The 14,082-nt window shown below is 55.2% G+C and overlaps 39 non-coding genes across 39 annotated transcripts; all 39 read left to right on the forward strand.

Moving 5' to 3' along the window:
- Positions 1-96: 96 nt before the first annotated feature.
- Trnah-gug (transfer RNA histidin (anticodon GUG)) lies at positions 97-168 on the forward strand. Its single transcript has one exon. It is a non-coding gene; the product is annotated as a tRNA-His (tRNA).
- Positions 169-456: 288 nt separating this feature from the next.
- Positions 457-538, forward strand: Trnal-aag (transfer RNA leucine (anticodon AAG)). The gene has a single exon. It is a non-coding gene; the product is annotated as a tRNA-Leu (tRNA).
- Positions 539-618: 80 nt separating this feature from the next.
- Trnal-cag (transfer RNA leucine (anticodon CAG)) lies at positions 619-700 on the forward strand. The gene has a single exon. It is a non-coding gene; the product is annotated as a tRNA-Leu (tRNA).
- A 274-nt stretch (positions 701-974) lies between these two features.
- Positions 975-1,046, forward strand: Trnae-cuc (transfer RNA glutamic acid (anticodon CUC)). Its single transcript has one exon. It is a non-coding gene; the product is annotated as a tRNA-Glu (tRNA).
- Positions 1,047-1,421: 375 nt separating this feature from the next.
- On the forward strand, positions 1,422-1,493 carry Trnah-gug (transfer RNA histidin (anticodon GUG)). Its single transcript has one exon. It is a non-coding gene; the product is annotated as a tRNA-His (tRNA).
- A 288-nt stretch (positions 1,494-1,781) lies between these two features.
- On the forward strand, positions 1,782-1,863 carry Trnal-cag (transfer RNA leucine (anticodon CAG)). Its single transcript has one exon. It is a non-coding gene; the product is annotated as a tRNA-Leu (tRNA).
- A 274-nt stretch (positions 1,864-2,137) lies between these two features.
- On the forward strand, positions 2,138-2,209 carry Trnae-cuc (transfer RNA glutamic acid (anticodon CUC)). Its single transcript has one exon. It is a non-coding gene; the product is annotated as a tRNA-Glu (tRNA).
- Positions 2,210-2,584: 375 nt separating this feature from the next.
- Trnah-gug (transfer RNA histidin (anticodon GUG)) lies at positions 2,585-2,656 on the forward strand. The gene has a single exon. It is a non-coding gene; the product is annotated as a tRNA-His (tRNA).
- Positions 2,657-2,944: 288 nt separating this feature from the next.
- Trnal-aag (transfer RNA leucine (anticodon AAG)) lies at positions 2,945-3,026 on the forward strand. The gene has a single exon. It is a non-coding gene; the product is annotated as a tRNA-Leu (tRNA).
- An 80-nt stretch (positions 3,027-3,106) lies between these two features.
- Trnal-cag (transfer RNA leucine (anticodon CAG)) lies at positions 3,107-3,188 on the forward strand. The gene has a single exon. It is a non-coding gene; the product is annotated as a tRNA-Leu (tRNA).
- A 274-nt stretch (positions 3,189-3,462) lies between these two features.
- On the forward strand, positions 3,463-3,534 carry Trnae-cuc (transfer RNA glutamic acid (anticodon CUC)). The gene has a single exon. It is a non-coding gene; the product is annotated as a tRNA-Glu (tRNA).
- A 375-nt stretch (positions 3,535-3,909) lies between these two features.
- Positions 3,910-3,981, forward strand: Trnah-gug (transfer RNA histidin (anticodon GUG)). The gene has a single exon. It is a non-coding gene; the product is annotated as a tRNA-His (tRNA).
- A 288-nt stretch (positions 3,982-4,269) lies between these two features.
- Trnal-cag (transfer RNA leucine (anticodon CAG)) lies at positions 4,270-4,351 on the forward strand. The gene has a single exon. It is a non-coding gene; the product is annotated as a tRNA-Leu (tRNA).
- A 274-nt stretch (positions 4,352-4,625) lies between these two features.
- On the forward strand, positions 4,626-4,697 carry Trnae-cuc (transfer RNA glutamic acid (anticodon CUC)). The gene has a single exon. It is a non-coding gene; the product is annotated as a tRNA-Glu (tRNA).
- Positions 4,698-5,072: 375 nt separating this feature from the next.
- Positions 5,073-5,144, forward strand: Trnah-gug (transfer RNA histidin (anticodon GUG)). Its single transcript has one exon. It is a non-coding gene; the product is annotated as a tRNA-His (tRNA).
- A 287-nt stretch (positions 5,145-5,431) lies between these two features.
- Positions 5,432-5,513, forward strand: Trnal-aag (transfer RNA leucine (anticodon AAG)). The gene has a single exon. It is a non-coding gene; the product is annotated as a tRNA-Leu (tRNA).
- Positions 5,514-5,593: 80 nt separating this feature from the next.
- Positions 5,594-5,675, forward strand: Trnal-cag (transfer RNA leucine (anticodon CAG)). Its single transcript has one exon. It is a non-coding gene; the product is annotated as a tRNA-Leu (tRNA).
- Positions 5,676-5,949: 274 nt separating this feature from the next.
- On the forward strand, positions 5,950-6,022 carry Trnae-cuc (transfer RNA glutamic acid (anticodon CUC)). The gene has a single exon. It is a non-coding gene; the product is annotated as a tRNA-Glu (tRNA).
- A 376-nt stretch (positions 6,023-6,398) lies between these two features.
- Trnah-gug (transfer RNA histidin (anticodon GUG)) lies at positions 6,399-6,470 on the forward strand. The gene has a single exon. It is a non-coding gene; the product is annotated as a tRNA-His (tRNA).
- A 288-nt stretch (positions 6,471-6,758) lies between these two features.
- Positions 6,759-6,840, forward strand: Trnal-aag (transfer RNA leucine (anticodon AAG)). The gene has a single exon. It is a non-coding gene; the product is annotated as a tRNA-Leu (tRNA).
- An 80-nt stretch (positions 6,841-6,920) lies between these two features.
- On the forward strand, positions 6,921-7,002 carry Trnal-cag (transfer RNA leucine (anticodon CAG)). Its single transcript has one exon. It is a non-coding gene; the product is annotated as a tRNA-Leu (tRNA).
- Positions 7,003-7,276: 274 nt separating this feature from the next.
- Trnae-cuc (transfer RNA glutamic acid (anticodon CUC)) lies at positions 7,277-7,348 on the forward strand. The gene has a single exon. It is a non-coding gene; the product is annotated as a tRNA-Glu (tRNA).
- Positions 7,349-7,723: 375 nt separating this feature from the next.
- Positions 7,724-7,795, forward strand: Trnah-gug (transfer RNA histidin (anticodon GUG)). Its single transcript has one exon. It is a non-coding gene; the product is annotated as a tRNA-His (tRNA).
- Positions 7,796-8,081: 286 nt separating this feature from the next.
- Trnal-cag (transfer RNA leucine (anticodon CAG)) lies at positions 8,082-8,163 on the forward strand. The gene has a single exon. It is a non-coding gene; the product is annotated as a tRNA-Leu (tRNA).
- A 274-nt stretch (positions 8,164-8,437) lies between these two features.
- Trnae-cuc (transfer RNA glutamic acid (anticodon CUC)) lies at positions 8,438-8,509 on the forward strand. Its single transcript has one exon. It is a non-coding gene; the product is annotated as a tRNA-Glu (tRNA).
- A 375-nt stretch (positions 8,510-8,884) lies between these two features.
- Positions 8,885-8,956, forward strand: Trnah-gug (transfer RNA histidin (anticodon GUG)). The gene has a single exon. It is a non-coding gene; the product is annotated as a tRNA-His (tRNA).
- A 287-nt stretch (positions 8,957-9,243) lies between these two features.
- Positions 9,244-9,325, forward strand: Trnal-aag (transfer RNA leucine (anticodon AAG)). The gene has a single exon. It is a non-coding gene; the product is annotated as a tRNA-Leu (tRNA).
- An 80-nt stretch (positions 9,326-9,405) lies between these two features.
- Trnal-cag (transfer RNA leucine (anticodon CAG)) lies at positions 9,406-9,487 on the forward strand. Its single transcript has one exon. It is a non-coding gene; the product is annotated as a tRNA-Leu (tRNA).
- A 274-nt stretch (positions 9,488-9,761) lies between these two features.
- On the forward strand, positions 9,762-9,833 carry Trnae-cuc (transfer RNA glutamic acid (anticodon CUC)). The gene has a single exon. It is a non-coding gene; the product is annotated as a tRNA-Glu (tRNA).
- Positions 9,834-10,210: 377 nt separating this feature from the next.
- Positions 10,211-10,282, forward strand: Trnah-gug (transfer RNA histidin (anticodon GUG)). The gene has a single exon. It is a non-coding gene; the product is annotated as a tRNA-His (tRNA).
- Positions 10,283-10,571: 289 nt separating this feature from the next.
- Positions 10,572-10,653, forward strand: Trnal-aag (transfer RNA leucine (anticodon AAG)). The gene has a single exon. It is a non-coding gene; the product is annotated as a tRNA-Leu (tRNA).
- Positions 10,654-10,733: 80 nt separating this feature from the next.
- On the forward strand, positions 10,734-10,814 carry Trnal-cag (transfer RNA leucine (anticodon CAG)). Its single transcript has one exon. It is a non-coding gene; the product is annotated as a tRNA-Leu (tRNA).
- A 273-nt stretch (positions 10,815-11,087) lies between these two features.
- Trnae-cuc (transfer RNA glutamic acid (anticodon CUC)) lies at positions 11,088-11,160 on the forward strand. Its single transcript has one exon. It is a non-coding gene; the product is annotated as a tRNA-Glu (tRNA).
- A 731-nt stretch (positions 11,161-11,891) lies between these two features.
- Trnal-cag (transfer RNA leucine (anticodon CAG)) lies at positions 11,892-11,972 on the forward strand. The gene has a single exon. It is a non-coding gene; the product is annotated as a tRNA-Leu (tRNA).
- Positions 11,973-12,246: 274 nt separating this feature from the next.
- On the forward strand, positions 12,247-12,319 carry Trnae-cuc (transfer RNA glutamic acid (anticodon CUC)). Its single transcript has one exon. It is a non-coding gene; the product is annotated as a tRNA-Glu (tRNA).
- A 376-nt stretch (positions 12,320-12,695) lies between these two features.
- On the forward strand, positions 12,696-12,767 carry Trnah-gug (transfer RNA histidin (anticodon GUG)). The gene has a single exon. It is a non-coding gene; the product is annotated as a tRNA-His (tRNA).
- A 288-nt stretch (positions 12,768-13,055) lies between these two features.
- On the forward strand, positions 13,056-13,137 carry Trnal-aag (transfer RNA leucine (anticodon AAG)). Its single transcript has one exon. It is a non-coding gene; the product is annotated as a tRNA-Leu (tRNA).
- Positions 13,138-13,217: 80 nt separating this feature from the next.
- On the forward strand, positions 13,218-13,300 carry Trnal-cag (transfer RNA leucine (anticodon CAG)). Its single transcript has one exon. It is a non-coding gene; the product is annotated as a tRNA-Leu (tRNA).
- Positions 13,301-13,575: 275 nt separating this feature from the next.
- On the forward strand, positions 13,576-13,648 carry Trnae-cuc (transfer RNA glutamic acid (anticodon CUC)). The gene has a single exon. It is a non-coding gene; the product is annotated as a tRNA-Glu (tRNA).
- The last annotated feature ends 434 nt before the right edge of the window (positions 13,649-14,082 follow it).

Genomic DNA, 14,082 nt, shown 5'->3' on the forward strand with positions numbered 1-14,082 from the left:
CGCGTGTGACACAGCTGTGGCGAGACGCAGTCGGCCGAGCTTTGCTGTTCATCGCCACTTGCAGTCGCGAGGGCTGCTTTCGGCGGTGGCTCCGTGGCCGTGATCGTCTAGTGGTTAGGACATTGCGTTGTGGCCGCAATAACCCAGGTTCGAATCCTGGTCACGGCACTTTTTAAAGTTCTGCCTTGCTGTCGCTGCAATGACGATAGTGACCCAGTGTTTGAAATCACGGTGCCCTCCTGATTGTTTGCTCATGTTCCACAGGCTGCAGGTGGCACTACCGATTCAATATCAACACGCGATGCCGCCGCACCAGAGCGCTGGCAGCTGCCTGTGTAGTTAATCTCTATTCGAAAAGTGCAGTGGTTTGAGGTTCGATGTATGAGCAACCCGTCGCAGAAGATCAGGAAGTTGTGTCGTGCACTGTTTTCTACAAATGCCACGAACACTGGTGCAGGTAGCGTGGCCGAGCGGTCTAAGGCGCTGGTTTAAGGCACCAGTCTCTTCGGAGGCGTGGGTTCGAATCCCACCGCTGCCAATTTTTACTTCTCGTTTTTGTGCCATTGCCGTGTGTTCTCGAGGGGTAGAACGCAGCTCCTGTGGCCGTTGGGTCGCGTAGGTAGCGTGGCCGAGCGGTCTAAGGCGCTGGTTTCAGGCACCAGTCTCTTCGGAGGCGTGGGTTCGAATCCCACCGCTGCCAACGTTTTCTGTCTCGTAATCCAGAGCTCTGATTACCCGCGAAGGAAATAGCGCAGCAAAGCGTGATCGTCGCTTTCGTAAATTGTCGTAGCACAGTGCGTGGTGTAACAACAGGATTCACCGGCGCAGGTTGGTCTCATGATCGCTGGCGTTCGTCTCCACGAGATACGTCCCGAGCATGCCGTTCTACAAAGTGGAAACGTTAATTTTTGCAGTTGTCGCCAAATAGCGGGAAGGTGCTCGCTGCGTTTGCTGGAGGAGCGCTTGCGTCGTTATCCGGTGTGGTCTAGTGGCTAGGATACCTGGCTCTCACCCAGGAGGCCCGGGTTCGATTCCCGGTACCGGAAATGCGCATTTTGTTGCTCCTCTTATGCGACTTGTCCCGACTTAGCTCGACTGACGCTCCGCTGACGCTTGCAGAAAACTACGTAAAATATGGTTCGCGGCCACAAGTGACGGCGAGAGAGATGCGACACCTGTCCACCTCTTATCGAGGCACATACCTGCGGTCAACAGACTTGGAGGACTGCAAGACATTGCCACGGGCGTTGAATGCAGCTAACCACTCTGCTCAGTGTCCCAAGAGCGCAGGCACGGTCGTTTGCAGGTATGCATATGATGGAGACCGCGTGTGACACAGCTGTGGCGAGACGCAGTCGGCCGAGCTTTGCTGTTCATCGCCACTTGCAGTCGCGAGGGCTGCTTTCGGCGGTGGCTCCGTGGCCGTGATCGTCTAGTGGTTAGGACATTGCGTTGTGGCCGCAATAACCCAGGTTCGAATCCTGGTCACGGCACTTTTTAAAGTTCTGCCTTGCTGTCGCTGCAATGACGATAGTGACCCAGTGTTTGAAATCACGGTGCCCTCCTGATTGTTTGCTCATGTTCCACAGGCTGCAGGTGGCACTACCGATTCAATATCAACACGCGATGCCGCCGCACCAGAGCGCTGGCAGCTGCCTGTGTAGTTAATCTCTATTCGAAAAGTGCAGTGGTTTGAGGTTCGATGTATGAGCAACCCGTCGCAGAAGATCAGGAAGTTGTGTCGTGCACTGTTTTCTACAAATGCCACGAACACTGGTGCAGGTAGCGTGGCCGAGCGGTCTAAGGCGCTGGTTTCAGGCACCAGTCTCTTCGGAGGCGTGGGTTCGAATCCCACCGCTGCCAACGTTTTCTGTCTCGTAATCCAGAGCTCTGATTACCCGCGAAGGAAATAGCGCAGCAAAGCGTGATCGTCGCTTTCGTAAATTGTCGTAGCACAGTGCGTGGTGTAACAACAGGATTCACCGGCGCAGGTTGGTCTCATGATCGCTGGCGTTCGTCTCCACGAGATACGTCCCGAGCATGCCGTTCTACAAAGTGGAAACGTTAATTTTTGCAGTTGTCGCCAAATAGCGGGAAGGTGCTCGCTGCGTTTGCTGGAGGAGCGCTTGCGTCGTTATCCGGTGTGGTCTAGTGGCTAGGATACCTGGCTCTCACCCAGGAGGCCCGGGTTCGATTCCCGGTACCGGAAATGCGCATTTTGTTGCTCCTCTTATGCGACTTGTCCCGACTTAGCTCGACTGACGCTCCGCTGACGCTTGCAGAAAACTACGTAAAATATGGTTCGCGGCCACAAGTGACGGCGAGAGAGATGCGACACCTGTCCACCTCTTATCGAGGCACATACCTGCGGTCAACAGACTTGGAGGACTGCAAGACATTGCCACGGGCGTTGAATGCAGCTAACCACTCTGCTCAGTGTCCCAAGAGCGCAGGCACGGTCGTTTGCAGGTATGCATATGATGGAGACCGCGTGTGACACAGCTGTGGCGAGACGCAGTCGGCCGAGCTTTGCTGTTCATCGCCACTTGCAGTCGCGAGGGCTGCTTTCGGCGGTGGCTCCGTGGCCGTGATCGTCTAGTGGTTAGGACATTGCGTTGTGGCCGCAATAACCCAGGTTCGAATCCTGGTCACGGCACTTTTTAAAGTTCTGCCTTGCTGTCGCTGCAATGACGATAGTGACCCAGTGTTTGAAATCACGGTGCCCTCCTGATTGTTTGCTCATGTTCCACAGGCTGCAGGTGGCACTACCGATTCAATATCAACACGCGATGCCGCCGCACCAGAGCGCTGGCAGCTGCCTGTGTAGTTAATCTCTATTCGAAAAGTGCAGTGGTTTGAGGTTCGATGTATGAGCAACCCGTCGCAGAAGATCAGGAAGTTGTGTCGTGCACTGTTTTCTACAAATGCCACGAACACTGGTGCAGGTAGCGTGGCCGAGCGGTCTAAGGCGCTGGTTTAAGGCACCAGTCTCTTCGGAGGCGTGGGTTCGAATCCCACCGCTGCCAATTTTTACTTCTCGTTTTTGTGCCATTGCCGTGTGTTCTCGAGGGGTAGAACGCAGCTCCTGTGGCCGTTGGGTCGCGTAGGTAGCGTGGCCGAGCGGTCTAAGGCGCTGGTTTCAGGCACCAGTCTCTTCGGAGGCGTGGGTTCGAATCCCACCGCTGCCAACGTTTTCTGTCTCGTAATCCAGAGCTCTGATTACCCGCGAAGGAAATAGCGCAGCAAAGCGTGATCGTCGCTTTCGTAAATTGTCGTAGCACAGTGCGTGGTGTAACAACAGGATTCACCGGCGCAGGTTGGTCTCATGATCGCTGGCGTTCGTCTCCACGAGATACGTCCCGAGCATGCCGTTCTACAAAGTGGAAACGTTAATTTTTGCAGTTGTCGCCAAATAGCGGGAAGGTGCTCGCTGCGTTTGCTGGAGGAGCGCTTGCGTCGTTATCCGGTGTGGTCTAGTGGCTAGGATACCTGGCTCTCACCCAGGAGGCCCGGGTTCGATTCCCGGTACCGGAAATGCGCATTTTGTTGCTCCTCTTATGCGACTTGTCCCGACTTAGCTCGACTGACGCTCCGCTGACGCTTGCAGAAAACTACGTAAAATATGGTTCGCGGCCACAAGTGACGGCGAGAGAGATGCGACACCTGTCCACCTCTTATCGAGGCACATACCTGCGGTCAACAGACTTGGAGGACTGCAAGACATTGCCACGGGCGTTGAATGCAGCTAACCACTCTGCTCAGTGTCCCAAGAGCGCAGGCACGGTCGTTTGCAGGTATGCATATGATGGAGACCGCGTGTGACACAGCTGTGGCGAGACGCAGTCGGCCGAGCTTTGCTGTTCATCGCCACTTGCAGTCGCGAGGGCTGCTTTCGGCGGTGGCTCCGTGGCCGTGATCGTCTAGTGGTTAGGACATTGCGTTGTGGCCGCAATAACCCAGGTTCGAATCCTGGTCACGGCACTTTTTAAAGTTCTGCCTTGCTGTCGCTGCAATGACGATAGTGACCCAGTGTTTGAAATCACGGTGCCCTCCTGATTGTTTGCTCATGTTCCACAGGCTGCAGGTGGCACTACCGATTCAATATCAACACGCGATGCCGCCGCACCAGAGCGCTGGCAGCTGCCTGTGTAGTTAATCTCTATTCGAAAAGTGCAGTGGTTTGAGGTTCGATGTATGAGCAACCCGTCGCAGAAGATCAGGAAGTTGTGTCGTGCACTGTTTTCTACAAATGCCACGAACACTGGTGCAGGTAGCGTGGCCGAGCGGTCTAAGGCGCTGGTTTCAGGCACCAGTCTCTTCGGAGGCGTGGGTTCGAATCCCACCGCTGCCAACGTTTTCTGTCTCGTAATCCAGAGCTCTGATTACCCGCGAAGGAAATAGCGCAGCAAAGCGTGATCGTCGCTTTCGTAAATTGTCGTAGCACAGTGCGTGGTGTAACAACAGGATTCACCGGCGCAGGTTGGTCTCATGATCGCTGGCGTTCGTCTCCACGAGATACGTCCCGAGCATGCCGTTCTACAAAGTGGAAACGTTAATTTTTGCAGTTGTCGCCAAATAGCGGGAAGGTGCTCGCTGCGTTTGCTGGAGGAGCGCTTGCGTCGTTATCCGGTGTGGTCTAGTGGCTAGGATACCTGGCTCTCACCCAGGAGGCCCGGGTTCGATTCCCGGTACCGGAAATGCGCATTTTGTTGCTCCTCTTATGCGACTTGTCCCGACTTAGCTCGACTGACGCTCCGCTGACGCTTGCAGAAAACTACGTAAAATATGGTTCGCGGCCACAAGTGACGGCGAGAGAGATGCGACACCTGTCCACCTCTTATCGAGGCACATACCTGCGGTCAACAGACTTGGAGGACTGCAAGACATTGCCACGGGCGTTGAATGCAGCTAACCACTCTGCTCAGTGTCCCAAGAGCGCAGGCACGGTCGTTTGCAGGTATGCATATGATGGAGACCGCGTGTGACACAGCTGTGGCGAGACGCAGTCGGCCGAGCTTTGCTGTTCATCGCCACTTGCAGTCGCGAGGGCTGCTTTCGGCGGTGGCTCCGTGGCCGTGATCGTCTAGTGGTTAGGACATTGCGTTGTGGCCGCAATAACCCAGGTTCGAATCCTGGTCACGGCACTTTTTAAAGTTCTGCCTTGCTGTCGCTGCAATGACGATAGTGACCCAGTGTTGAAATCACGGTGCCCTCCTGATTGTTTGCTCATGTTCCACAGGCTGCAGGTGGCACTACCGATTCAATATCAACACGCGATGCCGCCGCACCAGAGCGCTGGCAGCTGCCTGTGTAGTTAATCTCTATTCGAAAAGTGCAGTGGTTTGAGGTTCGATGTATGAGCAACCCGTCGCAGAAGATCAGGAAGTTGTGTCGTGCACTGTTTTCTACAAATGCCACGAACACTGGTGCAGGTAGCGTGGCCGAGCGGTCTAAGGCGCTGGTTTAAGGCACCAGTCTCTTCGGAGGCGTGGGTTCGAATCCCACCGCTGCCAATTTTTACTTCTCGTTTTTGTGCCATTGCCGTGTGTTCTCGAGGGGTAGAACGCAGCTCCTGTGGCCGTTGGGTCGCGTAGGTAGCGTGGCCGAGCGGTCTAAGGCGCTGGTTTCAGGCACCAGTCTCTTCGGAGGCGTGGGTTCGAATCCCACCGCTGCCAACGTTTTCTGTCTCGTAATCCAGAGCTCTGATTACCCGCGAAGGAAATAGCGCAGCAAAGCGTGATCGTCGCTTTCGTAAATTGTCGTAGCACAGTGCGTGGTGTAACAACAGGATTCACCGGCGCAGGTTGGTCTCATGATCGCTGGCGTTCGTCTCCACGAGATACGTCCCGAGCATGCCGTTCTACAAAGTGGAAACGTTAATTTTTGCAGTTGTCGCCAAATAGCGGGAAGGTGCTCGCTGCGTTTGCTGGAGGAGCGCTTGCGTCGTTATCCGGTGTGGTCTAGTGGCTAGGATACCTGGCTCTCACCCAGGAGGCCCGGGTTCGATTCCCGGTACCCGGAAATGCGCATTTTGTTGCTCCTCTTATGCGACTTGTCCCGACTTAGCTCGACTGACGCTCCGCTGACGCTTGCAGAAAACTACGTAAAATATGGTTCGCGGCCACAAGTGACGGCGAGAGAGATGCGACACCTGTCCACCTCTTATCGAGGCACATACCTGCGGGTCAACAGACTTGGAGGACTGCAAGACATTGCCACGGGCGTTGAATGCAGCTAACCACTCTGCTCAGTGTCCCAAGAGCGCAGGCACGGTCGTTTGCAGGTATGCATATGATGGAGACCGCGTGTGACACAGCTGTGGCGAGACGCAGTCGGCCGAGCTTTGCTGTTCATCGCCACTTGCAGTCGCGAGGGCTGCTTTCGGCGGTGGCTCCGTGGCCGTGATCGTCTAGTGGTTAGGACATTGCGTTGTGGCCGCAATAACCCAGGTTCGAATCCTGGTCACGGCACTTTTTAAAGTTCTGCCTTGCTGTCGCTGCAATGACGATAGTGACCCAGTGTTTGAAATCACGGTGCCCTCCTGATTGTTTGCTCATGTTCCACAGGCTGCAGGTGGCACTACCGATTCAATATCAACACGCGATGCCGCCGCACCAGAGCGCTGGCAGCTGCCTGTGTAGTTAATCTCTATTCGAAAAGTGCAGTGGTTTGAGGTTCGATGTATGAGCAACCCGTCGCAGAAGATCAGGAAGTTGTGTCGTGCACTGTTTTCTACAAATGCCACGAACACTGGTGCAGGTAGCGTGGCCGAGCGGTCTAAGGCGCTGGTTTAAGGCACCAGTCTCTTCGGAGGCGTGGGTTCGAATCCCACCGCTGCCAATTTTTACTTCTCGTTTTTGTGCCATTGCCGTGTGTTCTCGAGGGGTAGAACGCAGCTCCTGTGGCCGTTGGGTCGCGTAGGTAGCGTGGCCGAGCGGTCTAAGGCGCTGGTTTCAGGCACCAGTCTCTTCGGAGGCGTGGGTTCGAATCCCACCGCTGCCAAACGTTTCTGTCTCGTAATCCAGAGCTCTGATTACCCGCGAAGGAAATAGCGCAGCAAAGCGTGATCGTCGCTTTCGTAAATTGTCGTAGCACAGTGCGTGGTGTAACAACAGGATTCACCGGCGCAGGTTGGTCTCATGATCGCTGGCGTTCGTCTCCACGAGATACGTCCCGAGCATGCCGTTCTACAAAGTGGAAACGTTAATTTTTGCAGTTGTCGCCAAATAGCGGGAAGGTGCTCGCTGCGTTTGCTGGAGGAGCGCTTGCGTCGTTATCCGGTGTGGTCTAGTGGCTAGGATACCTGGCTCTCACCCAGGAGGCCCGGGTTCGATTCCCGGTACCGGAAATGCGCATTTTGTTGCTCCTCTTATGCGACTTGTCCCGACTTAGCTCGACTGACGCTCCGCTGACGCTTGCAGAAAACTACGTAAAATATGGTTCGCGGCCACAAGTGACGGCGAGAGAGATGCGACACCTGTCCACCTCTTATCGAGGCACATACCTGCGGTCAACAGACTTGGAGGACTGCAAGACATTGCCACGGGCGTTGAATGCAGCTAACCACTCTGCTCAGTGTCCCAAGAGCGCAGGCACGGTCGTTTGCAGGTATGCATATGATGGAGACCGCGTGTGACACAGCTGTGGCGAGACGCAGTCGGCCGAGCTTTGCTGTTCATCGCCACTTGCAGTCGCGAGGGCTGCTTTCGGCGGTGGCTCCGTGGCCGTGATCGTCTAGTGGTTAGGACATTGCGTTGTGGCCGCAATAACCCAGGTTCGAATCCTGGTCACGGCACTTTTTAAAGTTCTGCCTTGCTGTCGCTGCAATGACGATAGTGACCAGTGTTTGAAATCACGGTGCCCTCCTGATTGTTTGCTCATGTTCCACAGGCTGCAGGTGGCACTACCGATTCAATATCAACACGCGATGCCGCCGCACCAGAGCGCTGCAGCTGCCTGTGTAGTTAATCTCTATTCGAAAAGTGCAGTGGTTTGAGGTTCGATGTATGAGCAACCCGTCGCAGAAGATCAGGAAGTTGTGTCGTGCACTGTTTTCTACAAATGCCACGAACACTGGTGCAGGTAGCGTGGCCGAGCGGTCTAAGGCGCTGGTTTCAGGCACCAGTCTCTTCGGAGGCGTGGGTTCGAATCCCACCGCTGCCAACGTTTTCTGTCTCGTAATCCAGAGCTCTGATTACCCGCGAAGGAAATAGCGCAGCAAAGCGTGATCGTCGCTTTCGTAAATTGTCGTAGCACAGTGCGTGGTGTAACAACAGGATTCACCGGCGCAGGTTGGTCTCATGATCGCTGGCGTTCGTCTCCACGAGATACGTCCCGAGCATGCCGTTCTACAAAGTGGAAACGTTAATTTTTGCAGTTGTCGCCAAATAGCGGGAAGGTGCTCGCTGCGTTTGCTGGAGGAGCGCTTGCGTCGTTATCCGGTGTGGTCTAGTGGCTAGGATACCTGGCTCTCACCCAGGAGGCCCGGGTTCGATTCCCGGTACCGGAAATGCGCATTTTGTTGCTCCTCTTATGCGACTTGTCCCGACTTAGCTCGACTGACGCTCCGCTGACGCTTGCAGAAAACTACGTAAAATATGGGTTCGCGGCCACAAGTGACGGCGAGAGAGATGCGACACCTGTCCACCTCTTATCGAGGCACATACCTGCGGTCAACAGACTTGGAGGACTGCAAGACATTGCCACGGGCGTTGAATGCAGCTAACCACTCTGCTCAGTGTCCCAAGAGCGCAGGCACGGTCGTTTGCAGTATGCATATGATGGAGACCGCGTGTGACACAGCTGTGGCGAGACGCAGTCGGCCGAGCTTTGCTGTTCATCGCCACTTGCAGTCGCGAGGGCTGCTTTCGGCGGTGGCTCCGTGGCCGTGATCGTCTAGTGGTTAGGACATTGCGTTGTGGCCGCAATAACCCAGGTTCGAATCCTGGTCACGGCACTTTTTAAAGTTCTGCCTTGCTGTCGCTGCAATGACGATAGTGACCCAGTGTTTGAAATCACGGTGCCCTCCTGATTGTTTGCTCATGTTCCACAGGCTGCAGGTGGCACTACGATTCAATATCAACACGCGATGCCGCCGCACCAGAGCGCTGGCAGCTGCCTGTGTAGTTAATCTCTATTCGAAAAGTGCAGTGGTTTGAGGTTCGATGTATGAGCAACCCGTCGCAGAAGATCAGGAAGTTGTGTCGTGCACTGTTTTCTACAAATGCCACGAACACTGGTGCAGGTAGCGTGGCCGAGCGGTCTAAGGCGCTGGTTTAAGGCACCAGTCTCTTCGGAGGCGTGGGTTCGAATCCCACCGCTGCCAATTTTTACTTCTCGTTTTTGTGCCATTGCCGTGTGTTCTCGAGGGGTAGAACGCAGCTCCTGTGGCCGTTGGGTCGCGTAGGTAGCGTGGCCGAGCGGTCTAAGGCGCTGGTTTCAGGCACCAGTCTCTTCGGAGGCGTGGGTTCGAATCCCACCGCTGCCAACGTTTTCTGTCTCGTAATCCAGAGCTCTGATTACCCGCGAAGGAAATAGCGCAGCAAAGCGTGATCGTCGCTTTCGTAAATTGTCGTAGCACAGTGCGTGGTGTAACAACAGGATTCACCGGCGCAGGTTGGTCTCATGATCGCTGGCGTTCGTCTCCACGAGATACGTCCCGAGCATGCCGTTCTACAAAGTGGAAACGTTAATTTTTGCAGTTGTCGCCAAATAGCGGGAAGGTGCTCGCTGCGTTTGCTGGAGGAGCGCTTGCGTCGTTATCCGGTGTGGTCTAGTGGCTAGGATACCTGGCTCTCACCCAGGAGGCCCGGGTTCGATTCCCGGTACCGGAAATGCGCATTTTGTTGCTCCTCTTATGCGACTTGTCCCGACTTAGCTCGACTGACGCTCCGCTGACGCTTGCAGAAAACTACGTAAAATATGGTTCGCGGCCACAAGTGACGGCGAGAGAGATGCGACAACCTGTCCACCTCTTATCGAGGCACATACCTGCGGTCAACAGACATGGAGGACTGCAAGACATTGCCACGGGCGTTGAATGCAGCTAACCACTCTGCTCAGTGTCCCCAAGAGCGCAGGCACGGTCGTTTGCAGGTATGCATATGATGGAGACCGCGTGTGACACAGCTGTGGCGAGACGCAGTCGGCCGAGCTTTGCTGTTCATCGCCACTTGCAGTCGCGAGGGCTGCTTTCGGCGGTGGCTCCGTGGCCGTGATCGTCTAGTGGTTAGGACATTGCGTTGTGGCCGCAATAACCCAGGTTCGAATCCTGGTCACGGCACTTTTTAAAGTTCTGCCTTGCTGTCGCTGCCAATGACGATAGTGACCCAGTGTTTGAAATCACGGTGCCCTCCTGATTGTTTGCTCATGTTCCACAGGCTGCAGGTGGCACTACCGATTCAATATCAACACGCGATGCCGCCGCACCAGAGCGCTGGCAGCTGCCTGTGTAGTTAATCTCTATTCGAAAAGTGCAGTGGTTTGAGGTTCGATGTATGAGCAACCCGTCGCAGAAGATCAGGAAGTTGTGTCGTGCACTGTTTTCTACAAATGCCACGAACACTGGTGCAGGTAGCGTGGCCGAGCGGTCTAAGGCGCTGGTTTAAGGCACCAGTCTCTTCGGAGGCGTGGGTTCGAATCCCACCGCTGCCAATTTTTACTTCTCGTTTTTGTGCCATTGCCGTGTGTTCTCGAGGGGTAGAACGCAGCTCCTGTGGCCGTTGGGTCGCGTAGGTAGCGTGGCCGAGCGGTCTAAGGCGCTGGTTTCAGGCACCAGTCTCTTCGGAGGCGTGGGTTCGAATCCACCGCTGCCAACGTTTTCTGTCTCGTAATCCAGAGCTCTGATTACCCGCGAAGGAAATAGCGCAGCAAGCGTGATCGTCGCTTTCGTAAATTGTCGTAGCACAGTGCGTGGTGTAACAACAGGATTCACCGGCGCAGGTTGGTCTCATGATCGCTGGCGTTCGTCTCCACGAGATACGTCCCGAGCATGCCGTTCTACAAAGTGGAAACGTTAATTTTTGCAGTTGTCGCCAAATAGCGGGAAGGTGCTCGCTGCGTTTGCTGGAGGAGCGCTTGCGTCGTTATCCGGTGTGGTCTAGTGGCTAGGATACCCTGGCTCTCACCCAGGAGGCCCGGGTTCGATTCCCGGTACCGGAAATGCGCATTTTGTTGCTCCTCTTATGCGACTTGTCCCGACTTAGCTCGACTGACGCTCCGCTGACGCTTGCAGAAAACTACGTAAAATATGGTTCGCGGCCACAAGTGACGGCGAGAGAGATGCGACACCTGTCCACCTCTTATCGAGGCACATACCTGCGGTCAACAGACTTGGAGGACTGCAAGACAATGCCACGGGCGTTGAATGCAGCTAACCACTCTGCTCAGTGTCCAAGAGCGCAGGCACGGTCGTTTGCAGGTATGCATATGATGGAGACCGCGTGTGACACAGCTGTGGCGAGACGCAGTCGGCGAGCTTTGCTGTTCATCGCCACTTGCAGTCGCGAGGGCTGCTTTCGGCGGTGGCTCGTGGCCGTGATCGTCTAGTGGTTAGGACATTGCGTTGTGGCCGCAATAACCCAGGTTCGAATCTGGTCACGGCACTTTTTAAAGTTCTGCCTTGCTGTCGCTGCAATGACGATAGTGACCCAGTGTTTGAAATCACGGTGCCCTCCTGATTGTTTGCTCATGTTCCACAGGCTGCAGGTGGCACTACCGATTCAATATCAACACGCGATGCCGCCGCACCAGAGCGCTGGCAGCTGCCTGTGTAGTTAATCTCTATTCGAAAAGTGCAGTGGTTTGAGGTTCGATGTATGAGCACCCGTCGCAGAAGATTCAGGAAGTTGTGTCGTGCACTGTTTTCTACAAATGCCACGAACACTGGTGCAGGTAGCGTGGCCGAGCGGTCTAAGGCGCTGGTTTCAGGCACCAGTCTCTTCGGAGCGTGGGTTCGAATCCCACCGCTGCCAACGTTTTCTGTCTCGTAATCCAGAGCTCTGATTACCCGCGAAGGAAATAGCGCAGCAAAGCGTGATCGTCGCTTTCGTAAATTGTCGTAGCACAGTGCGTGGTGTAACAACAGGATTCACCGGCGCAGGTTGGTCTCATGATCGCTGGCGTTCGTCTCCACGAGATACGTCCCGAGCATGCCGTTCTACAAAGTGGAAACGTTAATTTTTGCAGTTGTCGCCAAATAGCGGGAAGGTGCTCGCTGCGTTTGCTGGAGGAGCGCTTGCGTCGTTATCCGGGTGTGGTCTAGTGGCTAGGATACCTGGCTCTCACCCAGGAGGCCCGGGTTCGATTCCCGGTACCGGAAATGCGCATTTTGTTGCTCCTCTTATGCGACTTGTCCCGACTTAGCTCGACTGACGCTCCGCTGACGCTTGCAGAAAACTACGTAAAATATGGTTCGCGGCCACAAGTGACGGCGAGAGAGATGCGACAACCTGTCCACCTCTTATCGAGGCACAATACCTGCGGTCAACAGACTTGGAGGACTGCAAGACATTGCCACGGGCGTTGAATGCAGCTAACCACTCTGCTCAGTGTCCCAAGAGCGCAGGCACGGTCGTTTGCAGGTATGCATATGATGGAGACCGCGTGTGACACAGCTGTGGCGAGACGCAGTCGGCCGAGCTTTGCTGTTCATCGCCACTTGCAGTCGCGAGGGCTGCTTCGGCGGTGGCTCCGTGGCCGTGATCGTCTAGTGGTTAGGACATTGCGTTGTGGCCGCAATAACCCAGGTTCGAATCCTGGTCACGGCACTTTTTAAAGTTCTGCCTTGCTGTCGCTGCAATGACGATAGTGACCCAGTGTTTGAAATCACGGTGCCCTCCTGATTGTTTGCTCATGTTCCACAGGCTGCAGGTGGCACTACCGATTCAATATCAACACGCGATGCCGCCGCACCAGAGCGCTGGCAGCTGCCTGTGTAGTTAATCTCTATTCGAAAAGTGCAGTGGTTTGAGGTTCGATGTATGAGCAACCCGTCGCAGAAGATCAGGAAGTTGTGTCGTGCACTGTTTTCTACAAATGCCACGAACACTGGTGCAGGTAGCGTGGCCGAGCGGTCTAAGGCGCTGGTTTAAGGCACCAGTCTCTTCGGAGGCGTGGGTTCGAATCCCACCGCTGCCAATTTTTACTTCTCGTTTTTGTGCCATTGCCGTGTGTTCTCGAGGGGTAGAACGCAGCTCCTGTGGCCGTTGGGTCGCGTAGGTAGCGTGGCCGAGCGGTCTAAGGGCGCTGGTTTCAGGCACCAGTCTCTTCGGAGGCGTGGGTTCGAATCCCACCGCTGCCAACGTTTCTGTCTCGTAATCCAGAGCTCTGATTACCCGCGAAGGAAATAGCGCAGCAAAGCGTGATCGTCGCTTTCGTAAATTGTTCGTAGCACAGTGCGTGGTGTAACAACAGGATTCACCGGCGCAGGTTGGTCTCATGATCGCTGGCGTTCGTCTCCACGAGATACGTCCCGAGCATGCCGTTCTACAAAGTGGAAACCGTTAATTTTTGCAGTTGTCGCCAAATAGCGGGAAGGTGCTCGCTGCGTTTGCTGGAGGAGCGCTTGCGTCGTTATCCGGTGTGGTCTAGTGGCTAGGATAACCTGGCTCTCACCCAGGAGGCCCGGGTTCGATTCCCGGTACCGGAAATGCGCATTTTGTTGCTCCTCTTATGCGACTTGTCCCGACTTAGCTCGACTGACGCTCCGCTGACGCTTGCAGAAAACTACGTAAAATATGGTTCGCGGCCACAAGTGACGGCGAGAGAGATGCGACACCTGTCCACCTCTTATCGAGGCACATACCTGCGGTCAACAGACTTGGAGGACTGCAAGACATTGCCACGGGCGTTGAATGCAGCTAACCACTCTGCTCAGTGTCCAAGAGCGCGAGGCACGGTCGTTTGCAGGTATGCATATGATGGAGACCGCGTGTGACACAGCTGTGGCCGAGACGCAGTCGGCCGAGCTTTGCTGTTCATCGCCACTTGCAGGTCGCGAGGGCTGCTTTCGGCGGTGGCTCCGTGGCCGTGATCGTCTAGTGGTTAGGACATTGCGTTGTGGCCGAACACGCGATCTAGTGT

This window comes from Schistocerca gregaria, unplaced genomic scaffold (assembly GCF_023897955.1).
Source record: "Schistocerca gregaria isolate iqSchGreg1 unplaced genomic scaffold, iqSchGreg1.2 ptg001629l, whole genome shotgun sequence".
Lineage (NCBI taxonomy): Eukaryota > Metazoa > Arthropoda > Insecta > Orthoptera > Acrididae > Schistocerca > Schistocerca gregaria.